At 38.2% G+C, this 13,248-nt stretch overlaps 1 protein-coding gene across 3 annotated transcripts in view; it reads right to left on the bottom strand.

Annotated features, from left to right (window-relative positions):
* Positions 1 to 13,248, bottom strand: part of DLC1 (DLC1 Rho GTPase activating protein) — a 524,846-nt gene that overhangs the window by 195,269 nt on the left and 316,329 nt on the right. The gene's annotated exons all lie outside the window — the stretch shown is intronic.

The following is a 13,248-nucleotide window of genomic DNA, read 5'->3' on the forward strand; positions in this document are numbered from 1 at the left end:
TCTACGCCAATAAATTTGGCAGATTTTTTTGCCTTTTAAATGCATTATTAATCCTCTTTTTTTTTCTGTCTACCAAATCCTACCTTATAATGCACAAGGTTTGGCAGGGAAGCTTAATATTGGCATAAGACATCTAAAGGCCAGTTCATAACCTTTGCAAGATGAGATATGTTGTAAAAACACTTTGTAAATTGCAAGAAGCCATGCAAATGCTGATTATTACCATAATTATTTTTACACACAAAGTCATTTTCAACCCACACTGATCTCCTGAGTCTTCTAATTTCTACAACGTGCATTATTTTCACATATATCTTTAACAACTTAATTATACAAAGGATGATTATGAAAATAGTGAGATTGTGCTCCTGAATTATAACTAACATTAGTACCAATGCTTATTAATAACCCATATGTCCTAAACTGTATTGTTCCCAAACTGTTAAAGCTCATAAATGTCCCCCATTGGGAATGTACTTCATGGTAGATATCTACGTCTTTGCCTTATCACTGGACTGGACATAGATTAGGAGAGAATGCATGCTAACTGCTGAAGTAGATAGACCTCTGTGCCTGCAGGGGCCGATTCCAAATGAAAATCCTCTATTAAAGATTTTCAGAAAATATCATTGCCTAATACCTTGTTCCATTCTAAAACAATGTCCCCAAAGTTTGTGTGTGTTTCTCCTTCAAAGAGGTCTGGGCACCTTGAAGCATGTTGAATCATGTCATCTGGACCTGTTTTGCAGAGGAATGGCATGAAGTACCCATGGCATGGGTAGTGCCCGTCACCAGATGCTGTTTTAGGCCTGCGAACTTTAGGATGAATAAGACCTCAACTCTGTCTTTGAGGAGGAAATATCACATCGACCAAAAATGATTCCAAAATAATGTGATACGTTTCAAGGTAGAAGCATGTTCAAAGTGTTATGCAAAATGTTATAGGAACGCAGAGGAAAATGCAGCCTGGATTCCTAACTCCTCCTAGGCACTGACCTCACCTGAGTTTCCAATCTAGATCTATGATAAAGTTAGGGACACACAATCACTGCCAGCATGAATATCAACAGCTGATTGTCTGAGTCATGCAAAGTGACTGACTATAATGGTAGGAAGCTTTTCTATACCTAAACACAGAAGGGAAGGGGAGCAGTAAAGGGAAATAAGCATTCATTAAGTCCTTACAATGTATGATAAAGTCTTCTAGTGTTGTATATAGACTAGCAAATCATCAGAGATCCAGTATAGGTATTATTATCACTTTTTTAGAGATGAGGAAACTTGAAGCTTAGGAATAAAAAATTTGAAAAGGTTAGATAGTAAGTGGCATAACCAGGATTCATACCCAGAGCTGTCTGCCTCAAAAACTCATTAGCTTCCTAATCAACTTGGTTGGTCTTAAATTAATGACAATAGTAATGACAGTGACCCATTAGTGTTATCTAGCTCAGTCGATACTAAGCTATGAGCTAATGCTCTTTAATCTTAGCCAAAATAAAATAACCAACAGGACCTAGGGTGTGGCAGAATCCTGAGTCTGCAGATGGGTTTGAGGTGATCCCGACTATGGAAATTAAAGGCAATGAGCCAAGAGAACCAAGGTCTAGTTCAACACACACTGTTTAACAGTAGAGCACGCAGGTCTAATCACCAAAGTGTTATAAAACAACCCTCCTCCTCTTAGCAACACACTTTCTCTAGGACAATACTTAACAGTTCTTCAGTGAAGCTCATCTCAGTAGGTGTTAGAAACACCTGCCCATTCCTAGTGCAGGTTGCATTAGGTAGAATGACCCACAGACTTCACCTATCTAAGAGGATTTTATGTTTTGTTTGTCTTTTTCAAAGGAAACCTCATGGCATAAATGTAAATTTTCTTGGCAGAGTATTTCAGGAGGGGAAGTGCAGCTGAGCATTTTTGAGCAAGGCAAACTTTAATTATAGGTTTTACCATAGGCCAACGTAGAGCTGACAACTTGCCCTCTCATTTCTGACAACTCATTAAGTCCGAATTTTACTGTGAGTGTATTTCAACCGCTTATGGATGAATCTCAGCTACATTTTATGGGCATAGTGTAAAGACCATTCTAATACACAACCAATTTTAAATTATTCTTACATTTTGCTTTCTTTGTAGGCCACTAGAAATGCTACACACAGAAAAGGTGCTGCTTAGAATCTGCCACTTGTACAATAATTTCTCAAGTTGTATTTCCACAAACTTCAAACTATCCCAGTTTTCTATGACTCTGAGAGGTGAGAATAGTTCGTGATAATTAGTGTTGTCTCAGTTTCGCAGGTAGAACAAGTGGAAATATGAGTTCATTGGTTTTTCAAGATCCCACTGGGAATCATAAGAAAAATGAGAATAGGCTGGATGTGGTGGCCCACACCTGTAATCTCAGCACTTTGGGAGGCCGAGGTGCACGGATCACGAGGTCGGGAGATCGAGACCATCCTGGCTAACACGGTGAAACCCCGTCTCTACTAAAAATACACACACACACACACAAAAATTAGCCTGGCGTGGTTGCGGGCGCCTGTAGTCCCAGCTACTCAGGAGGCTGAGGCAGGAGAATGGCATGAAGCCAGGAGGCGGAGCTTGCAGTAAGCTGAGATCGTGCCACTGCACTCCAGCCTGGGCAATAGAGAGTCCGACTCAAAAAAAAAAAAAAAAAAAAAAAAAGAAAAATGAGAATAACGACATTATGCTTTGATAGGTTTGCAGTTTCTTATTTCTGTGATAAAGGGTTAGTCTCAGCCATTGGTGGAGGTGCTGTTTGACCAGGGAAGCTGTGTAAACTCTTCCAGATCCCTAGAGAACAGAGGTTCTAGTCTGTATCCTAAGCTAGAGATTCTGGTTTAAGTAAGTCCCTAATATTTCCATATAAGAAAATCATCCTGCTTTGCTAATGTATTACTGATTTAATTTTGTCTGATTTATACATTTTATCTTACTGCAAACAAAATTTTTAATTCTATAGTGTTTCTAGGTTCCATCTTCTCTGATTTAATATTAGGGACCTCTTCTTTTCCAAGTCTGTGTAACATAAATCCACTTTGGTCTTATGGCCACTGTTGCTGATGAAACTCATTTAAGCCTTCTTTGGACCAATGAGAACATTTAGGACTACCTAAAGTGCTGGAAGATCCTTTCAAAAGAATGTGAATGATGATGGGAAATGAAAAGCTTATTAAGAGTTAATACCATGTTTGGATCTGGGTCTTTGGCACAGAAAGAAAATGATTATAACCCCATTGGTTAAGTCCTATGAGTGATCCAGCCCTTGAAACAGGACGGCAGGCTTAATGAATGGCAGTGCCTGTCCCAGCATAATATATCTGCCTAAAATTCTGTAACTCCACAGAAGATGTTCTCCACTGTGTAGGTATCCAATAGTCCGTGACAAGGAGTATTCGTAGAATGAAGCCTCTGTAACTCTGAAGGATGTCTAAATGGTTTCTGTTCATTGTGATAACTGGCATCTAGCATGTGGGTTACATGCCGTGGAGGACTGCTTTGGTTTCGAAATGTTTAGTTAATATAATCATCTTTAGTGCATTTGCTCTGGCAACTGGCAATTTTACTTGTTAATCTGCTTCTACATTTGGAACCCTAAGGATTCCACTGAATTTGGTTGAGAATCTTCTTTGTGATAAACTCTATGAAATGTTCTTGACCAAAGGGCTCAAATCAAGGTGGCTTGCACTATTAGGTGTATATTGATGTTTGATAGACCAACAAACTACAATGATGATTTTCTTCAAATTGATTATCTCTGACCTGGGGGCAAACAAAATTATTCTTGGAAGGCAGGGAGAAAATCTTGGTATCTATATCTTTATCTACGCATATAGTTCTTTAAATATTTCAATTTTTGTATAATGTACAAAGCACATAAGTACCATGATTTATAGATATAATTTATACATAAATAAATGTATACACTGGGTTTCTATGCTCAGAAAGCTTTACTGATAGGCCTGGTGATCAAGGTTCAGAGACTTGCTCTACAACTTCTGATATATACCAAAATCACACTATCTCTCAGAGTAAAATCAACTTGTTGGAGGGCGTAGTGTTGAATATATCTATACGGGAAGAGGCTGCAATAAAACAAGAACTGAATGTTAGGGAAGAGAGAAGGACTTCCTTTTCTTCTTGAGTCATGTAACAATATCTTATTTCTTTTTGACTGCTGAATTTCAGTAAATATTTATGCTTTCTGAAGCAAAGATCTCTACCTGGGCTATGAAAAGTCACCTTGCCTGTGAAAAAGAGGACTTAATTTCAATTCTGCCCCTTGCCAGACAGCTTTGTGATCTTGGGACAGCATTTTGTTTTCTCATTTGCTAATGAGGGTATTGACTAGATCATTTATTCTGGTTGAGATTCGAGGGTGAGAGAAGAGGATATCAGAATTACATAGGGTGGGGACTCATACCTCCTGTTAAAGTGGAGTGAAAAGTTTAAACAACTCTACTGGGCTGGATGGTCTCATTCCACTTCAGAAAAATACCTCAGCAGAATTCTAGCTATTAGTATATATAATTGGCCATTTTAATGCTTTCCTCAAGCTATTTCAAGTTGCTTTGAACATCTCTCTCTGGAGCTGTTTGTTTGGGTTTAATCCTCTCGATCATTTCTTTTCCACTCTCTGTAGTTGACTATAGTTTTCGAGGTGAAAATATTTAGCAGAGAGGCAGGAAATAAAACATACTGGAAAAAGGAAAGAGGACGTAGAGATACCCTCAGGAACTTCTTTTCTATGTCATGATTTCAGGTTTTCTTTTATGTTGTAATTTCAAAAGGTTAAACATTTGCAACTTCTATAGAAAAATCAACAATAATGGTATACCAAAAATAATGCAAAAAATCTATAACTTATATTACCTTAGCAAGAACAGAATATCTAATAGTAAAATAATTTTAGATACAGTTAAAACTTCTGGGTGAAATAATTTCCCTATTTTGTTCTTCATTTTATTTTATTCCTATTATATTTTAATTTTTTCTTTTATCCTTTCATTTTTCACCATGTAAAATTACAGTGTTAGTAAAGAAGCTCAGCATTGCAGCGTAGAACCAGAGTTATAATTTCTCTGCTCACTCAGATTTAAAGTATATTATGATTACTTGAACTGCTTTTAAATTGTGGTTATTGCAATTCATACTAGCTGTTTTATGTATCTTTTTGTTGAGATTGAAATAAAAGTATTAACCCCTTGCTGTTTCTAAATTAGAAGACTTCCTTCTGAGAAAAAATCCAAAAAACTCACATATTATTTTACCTTCATATACAGTCATTGCCATAAAAGTCCATAAAGAATGACAGACGTTGTTACTTTTGGATTATAACAATTATCAACCATCTCAAATAACATACCTACACTAATAATAAGATGAAAAGCAGTTTTGGATAATGGCTGCATAATATACTCAGGCATATACATTCAGGGATGATTTAAAAGTCAGACCAAACAGGAACCCAAATATTTCTCTATGTTAACATAACTTGTTGATTATACTTTTTTGACCATAGTATTAATAAATGTTATATATTATGATAGGACTCAAAACATTGCAATATCAACTAGCTTGAATGTTTCCGTAGAAAGGTATTTGCAGGTCGACTTCTGTGTACCAAGGGATCCTACTGAAACACACACACACACACAAAGAAAAAGAATCAACTTTTTTTTTTTTCAGAAAGTATACAATACATTGTGAAGTACTGTAATCTCTGAGAGAAGGTTTAAAAAAAAAATAGATAAGCCCGACCACTGTTCTGATACCAACTCTGCATATGGGCAATTTTGGAGCTACAGAGTAGAGAGAGGAAAACCAAATATAACCTGGCAGTTCTTTTTCTTTTTCTTTTTCTTTCTCTCTTTTTTTTGAGACAAGGTCTCACTCTGTTGCCCAGGCAGGAGTGTAGTGGTGTGATCTCGGCTCACTGCAACTTCTGCGTCCTGAGCTCAAGCAATCCTCTCACTGCAGCCTCCTGAGTAGCCAGGACTACAGGTGCCCACCACTATGCCTGGCTAATTTTCTAAGGTTTTGTAGAGATCAGATCTCCCTATATTGCCCAGGGTGGCCTCAAACTCATGGGCTCAAACAATTCTCCTGCCTCTGCCTCCCAAAGTGTTGGGATTACAGATGTGAGCCACTCAGCATGGCCTAGCAGTGTTGAGGTGACAGAGATCAGAGTTTAGGGGAATGGAGGCAGCTAGAATTTGTAGGACAGAGTATCAAAGAAGATGGAGCAGAACAAAGAGTGAGATCTGCAGAGGGGTCTTCCCAAGCCTTTGGCTGAATACGGATTGCCGCCAGCATGGGAAGGAACTCTCCAAGGCTAAGAAAGAAACCCTGGGAATGGGTGGACTAGAGTCACTTCCAGTCCAGTAGAAATGCAGTCACTTCCTGGAGCACACACAAGGCTGGCATTAGTTTGTGTTCTTACCAGTGAGTATGAAGAGACCTCAGGAAATACGGAGCATTAGGTATAATCCCCAGAAGAGTCATGCCTCAGTAGCAGGGCTAAATTAGTCCTAAAATAAAGACTGCTTTGGACCTGTTAGCAGAAGAAAGAAAAAAATAATAAAGATAACGGCCTGGCACAGTGGCTCATGCCTGTAATCCCAGCACTTTGGGAGGCCAAGGCGGGTGGATCACCTAACGTCAGGAGTTTGAGACCAGCCTAACCAACATGGTGAAACCCCGTCTCTACTAAAAATACAAAAATTAGCTGGGTGTGGTGGCGGGCGCCTGTAATCCCAGCTACTCAGAAGGCTGAGGTAGGAGAATTGCTTAAACCCGGGAGGCAGAGGTTGCAGTGAGCTGAGATCGCACCATTGCACTCCAGCCTGGGTGACAGAGCAAGATTCCATCTCAAAAAAAATAAATAAATAAAAAATAAAAATAGGCCGGGTGCGGTAGCTCACGCCTGTAATCCCAGCACTTTGGGAGGCTGAGGCGGGCAGATCACGAGGTCAGGATATCGAGGCCATCCTGGCTAACACGGTGAAACCCCGTTTCTACTAAAAATACAAAAAATTAGCCGGGCGAGGTGGTGGGCGCCTGTAGTCCCAGCTACTTGGGAGGCTGAGGCAGGAGAATGGCGTGAACCCCAGGGGGCGGAGCCTGCAGTGAGCAGAGATCGCGCCACTGCACTCCAGCCTGGGCGACAGAGCGAGACTCCGTCTCAAAAAAAAAATAAAATAAAATAAAAATAAAAATAAATAAAAATAACAACAGAAAGCAATGAAATTAAAAACCAATAAACAGTTTAGAAGAACAAAAGCTGGTTCTTTGAAGAGATCAATACAATTGCTTAATCTCTAGTCAGATCAACTAAAAGTAAAAAGTGAGTTTAGCAAGATCACAGGATTGAAGATTAATATACAAAATCAATTGTATTTTCATATACTAGAAATGAACATTTCACAGTTAAAACAAGACAATACCATGCATTATTAAAAGTATGAAATACTTAGAGATACATTTAATAAAATATTTGTACAAAAATTTGTACACTGAAAAACTACAAAATATTGCTAAGAGAAATTGAAGAAGATCTAAATAAATAGAGATGTACCGTTCATGCATTTGAAGACAATATTGCTAGGTTGTTAGTTCTTCCAAACTATAGATTCAACACAAAACCAATAAAAATTCCAGCAGGTTTTTTGTTTGTCTGTTTGTTTAACTGACAAGTTGATTCTAATTTATATGGAAATACAAAAGACCTAAAGGAGACAAAACAATTTTGAAAGTGAAGAGTGATGTTGGAGGATTTACACTACCTGATTCCAAGATTTACTATAAAAGCTACAGTAATCAAGACAGGGTGGTATTGATTTAACAACAGAAATTAGACTAATGGAACAGAACCAAGATTCCAGAAATAGATCTATACTATATGGTCAGTTGATTTTTTTTTATAATGGTGCTAAAGTTAGCTAATGGAGGGGAGATAATCTACCTGAAATAGGTTATCAACAACTGGGGTGCTGGGGCAGTTGGATAACCATATGGAAAAAAGAAACCTTGAGCTTTACCTCACGCCTAAAACAAGCATTAACTTTAGATAGAACGTAGACCAGAGAGCTAAATGTAGGAGTAAAACTGTAAGACTTGTGGAAGTTTTCTGATCATCTTCCTCCAACCACATTTTAACGAATGGGCAAAAAGTTTAAACCTATACATCACAAAAGAAGATATATGAATGGCCAATAAGTACATGAAAAAATGCCCAACCTCATAAGTCATTAGGGAAATGCAAATTAAAGCCATATTGAGACACCATTATGTACTAAAATTAAAAAGACTGACCATACTAAGTGTTGGAGAGAATATGGAGCAACTGGAATTCTTACACATTGATGGTGGGAATGTAAAATGGTTTAAGCAATTTGGAAACAGTTTGGAAGTTTCTTACAAAGTTAAACGTACCCTACCAATGAATTCCACTCCTAGGAATTACTAAAGATATATAAAAATGTATGTTTGTACAAATGCCTTTTTCCACTTATAGATAATTCTACAAAAGGCAAAGCTATAGTGACAGAGATAAGCTCAGTTCTTGCCAGAGTCTGCGAATGGGGTAAATGTGGGATGAGATTAACTACTTGGTACATGAGAGAATTTTTAGGCGTGATGATGAAAAGCAAAGTGATAAACTGGGGAAATATTTGCACCATAAATATGCAATACAGTGTTATTATCTGTAATAAATAAAGCACTTCTGTAAATCAAAAAGCAAAATAGAAACAATCCAATTGAAAAATCAATGGATTTATGAATAAGATTTCACAGAACATATAGAAGTGATAGAATTGGGTAAAAGAAGCTCAGTGTTCAAAATCTGATATCAGCAAAAATTCCCTAACCAAAGCAAACCATCAGAACCTTCAATCTCTGAAAATTAGATGTATGACTTCACAGGGAGGTGGAGAGGTGGTGGTTTTTCTATCACCAGAGAAAAAAATTGCTTTTTAAGGAATGATCACTGGCTTGGAGTATGCGTATATCAAAATGACATACCCAGTGTTGTGTTAAGTGGATTAAATTTTATTACAATAAAGTGGTTTAAATGTCAATAATAAAATGTATTTTAGTGGTTTCATGAAAGGGTCACTTTATATTGAATCATTATTAGTACCAATTCATTCATTATAAAAGTATAAAAACATGTCAACTCAATAATGATGTTTCTATTGTACCACATTATTATATGAGAATATGCTGTTTGTATGGATATATATTCCTTTTCAAGGCACAGAATGCAACCTGAAAAAATACTTATTAAAGTGAGCAGGCATTTTGCTAATATTAGCAGCAAAAGAATGTAAATTTTCACAGTCTCTCTGATAGCCAAAAACCTTTTCTTAACTATTTTGAAATAGGAAACAAAATAGAAAAAAAAAAACACATGAAAAAAGTGAAACTCTTACTCTTTTGATTGGCATAAAAATGCTAAAGAAAGACAAGTGAGGAGAAGAAGGAAAAAAAGCCTTTGATAAAAGGAAAAATAGAATTGTGGGAGATGGAACCTCATGATGTGTTTGCATGACTTGAAACTGTACGGGAGATGACAGTCTGCAAACTTCACGGGAAAGAGGGGATCTGAGGTGAAGGTTTAGCACTGTAGAGACTGAAGCACAAATGCAGATGGTGAAAGGCCGTGGAGATTTTTAGCAAATGCTTCTTTTGTACAGATTCTTTTGTGTGTATATGTGTTGGGGGACTCTCGTTAATAAATTTAAGAAATGTGGTGGGAATCAAAGAAACCTGAGACCTTCATTGATTTCCTAATCTCTTCAACTAGACAGTTGGGAAACTCCGACTCTAACTTTCCCTCCCACTTCTTACTGGCTTGGGCTTTCTGGCCTCTGAAACTAATCAATGTGTGGCCAGTTCAGTGTATGGCTGGTCAGGGTCTAGATAGATGGTCAGAGATGAGTGCAGAAATGGAAAGGAAGCATTCAGAAACTTCTTAATTTTATGTCTGTTGAATCTAACGATAAAAAAACTTTGGCTTCTATTTTATGTTTTCTTTTCCAATTTTATTTTTCTAATACTTTATTCTCATTATATTTTAAAATGGTATGGGTTAAAGAAATCAATCACCATAAGTAGTTTGGAAAACCCTGCTCTGAAGTATAAGTATAAAGTATAAGAGTAGCTCTAGATGGAGAGAAAAGGCCACTGTTTTGTGAAGTTTTAAAATCAGCCTCTGAATTAAACCCTTGTTGGTATTTGTACATCTCTCATTATTTGTTATATACATGGAAAAGCAGCAGTAGTAAACATCATTAACATTTCAATTAGAAATCGGAAAACAAACCTCCAAAGGAAACAGAGGTATTTTTGCCTTTGTAATTTTGTGCACATTGAGTGGTTCACATCTGGCACCAAGACTAGATCGCCAGTGATGCAAGAATATCGAAAAGTGAAATATTCGAAGAAAAAGAAAGGATACATGGAGACAGGAAATAAAACAGGCAATTTTGCCAATTAAGTGTAAAATATAATTATTATAGAGTAGAGTTTCCTTTTATCTAGCTTTTTTTTTTTTTTAGGAAATAGAATTTCTTAGGAGACTATTTGCTCAGAAATCAGTTGGAAAATTGGAGATCTTTAGAAACAACTATTTTCTTAGTTCTTTAAATTCATATGTTATCTTTATAATGATGGTGTCACTTGTTATTTATTATCATGAGCAATGGTTGAATTATAATAAATCAGAGCTCAGTTTTTAAAAGTGTGTCACCAAAACCAAAAGCCTACCTCAAAATATTTTGACTCTTTTTCTAACCTAGTCACTAAATCCCATGAAGTGTATACTTATTAAAAGTTTGTTGTCAATAGTGATCTCAGTTGTTATCTAAAGAGTTTCTGGTATTATAGTGTATCATTTAAAAATAACTGTTTTTGTCTTCCTTTAATACAGAATTAAGAATAAGGATGTCTAGATCTTTGCAGATGGGGTGATGTAACTGATTAATAAGAATTAGTATTCTTTGTAAAAATTATAATCACTCTTTGAGGCCTGTTGGAGTCTGGACCCATCCCATTTTTCCAATGTTCTCTCCTTCGAAACTCAAACTCTAGGCTCCAGCTGGCTGGGATGCTCAGTTGCATCACTGTGCCTCGTGCATTTCCCAGTCTTCTAATTTTGCCAACACTATTTTCCTTGCCTAGAAATGCCTCAGATCTTCCTTTCCAGTATTTCAACGCTTTCTTTCCCTCCTCAGCTAAATGTCCAGAGACTCTTGAGTATCTTACCACTTAGCTGTTACTGCTTATCTTGCTCAGCAGGCTATCAGCATCCTCAAAGGATGTGCCATCCAGGTCTAGAATAAGGAGATCCTCAGACAACTAAACTGGAGAGGCAGCCCCTATCAACATCACTAGCTCCTGCCCCTTTCCCCCTTTATTGCTGGCCTGCAACTTTCTAGGGGAGGAAAGAAGAAGTAAGAAGTGGATAAGGAAGAGACTTGTATGGGCTGACATTTGGAAGGACTTGCATTAACCCAGCGTAGGGATCATAGATTCCACTTAGGGGAAGCTAAAGGTTGTGGACTTAACCAAAGTTTATATCAGTTTTTATGTGGCAATTTATATATGGCCTTTTATATGGCAGTGATTTTTGCAGTGTTACTTGGGCCATTTTTAGGAATTACAAAACTGCAAATTAGGTGCTGTGTGTGTGACACCATTCTCCACTTTCATTCTCTCACCAACTTCACTCCTGTAACCTGTTCCTTTTTCCTAAGGCATTCAGTGCTCATGCCATCTGGCTTCCCAGGGCCACCACTCCACAGTGCTCTATAATTCCTTCACCCCCAAATACCCAGTGCTCTATAATTCCTTCACCCCCAAATACCCAGTGCTCTATAATTCCTTCACCCCCAAATACCCAGTGCTCTATAATTCCTTCACCCCCAAATACCCAGTGCTCTATAATTCCTTCACCCCCAAATACCCAGTGCTCTATAATTCCTTCACCCCCAAATACCCAGTGCTCTATAATTCCTTCACCCCCAAATACCCAGTGCTCTATAATTCCTTCACCCCCAAATACTCAGTGCTCTATAATTCCTTCACCCCCAAATACCCAGTGCTCTATAATTCCGTCACCCCCAAATACCCAGTGCTCTATAATTCCTTCACCCCCAAATACCCAGTGCTCTATAATTCCTTCACCCCCAAATACCCAGTGCTCTATAATTCCTTCACCCCCAAATACCCAGTGCTCTATAATTCCTTCACCCCCAAATACCCAGTGCTCTATAATTCCTTCACCCCCAAATACCCAGTGCTCTATAATTCCTTCACCCCCAAATACCCAGTGCTCTATAATCCCTTCACCCCCAAATACCCAGTGCTCTATAATCCCTTCACGCCCAAATACCCAGTGCTCTATAATTCCTTCACCCCCAAATACCCAGTGCTCTATAATTCCTTCACCCCCAAATACCCAGTGCTCTATAATTCCTTCACCCCCAAATACCCAGTGCTCTATAATTCCTTCACCCCCAAATACCCAGTGCTCTATAATTCCTTCACCCCCAAATACCCAGTGCTCTATAATTCCTTCACCTCCAAATACCCAGTGCTCTATAATTCCTTCACCCCCAAATACCCAGTGCTCTATAATTCCTTCACCCCCAAATACCCAGTGCTCTATAATTCCTTCACCCCCAAATACCCAGTGCTCTATAATTCCTTCACCCCCAAATACCCAGTGCTCTATAATTCCTTCACCCCCAAATACCCAGTGCTCTATAATTCCTTCACCCCCAAATACCCAGTGCTCTATAATTCCTTCACCCCCAAATACCCAGTGCTCTATAATTCCTTCACCCCCAAATACCCAGTGCTCTATAATTCCTTCACCCCCAAATACCCAGTGCTCTATAATTCCTTCACCCCCAAATACCCAGTGCTCTATAATTCCTTCACCCCCAAATACCCAGTGCTCTATAATTCCTTCACCCCCAAATACCCAGTGCTCTATAATTCCTTCACCCCCAAATACCCAGTGCTCTATAATTCCTTCACCCCCAAATACCCAGTGCTCTATAATTCCTTCACCCCCAAATACCCAGTGCTCTATAATTCCTTCACCCCCAAATACCCAGTGCTCTATAATTCCTTCACCCCCAAATACCCAGTGCTCTACAATTCCTTCACCCCCAAATACCCAGTGCTCTACAATTCCTTCACCCCCAAATACCCAG

This window comes from Pongo abelii, chromosome 7 (assembly GCF_028885655.2).
Source record: "Pongo abelii isolate AG06213 chromosome 7, NHGRI_mPonAbe1-v2.0_pri, whole genome shotgun sequence".
Lineage (NCBI taxonomy): Eukaryota > Metazoa > Chordata > Mammalia > Primates > Hominidae > Pongo > Pongo abelii.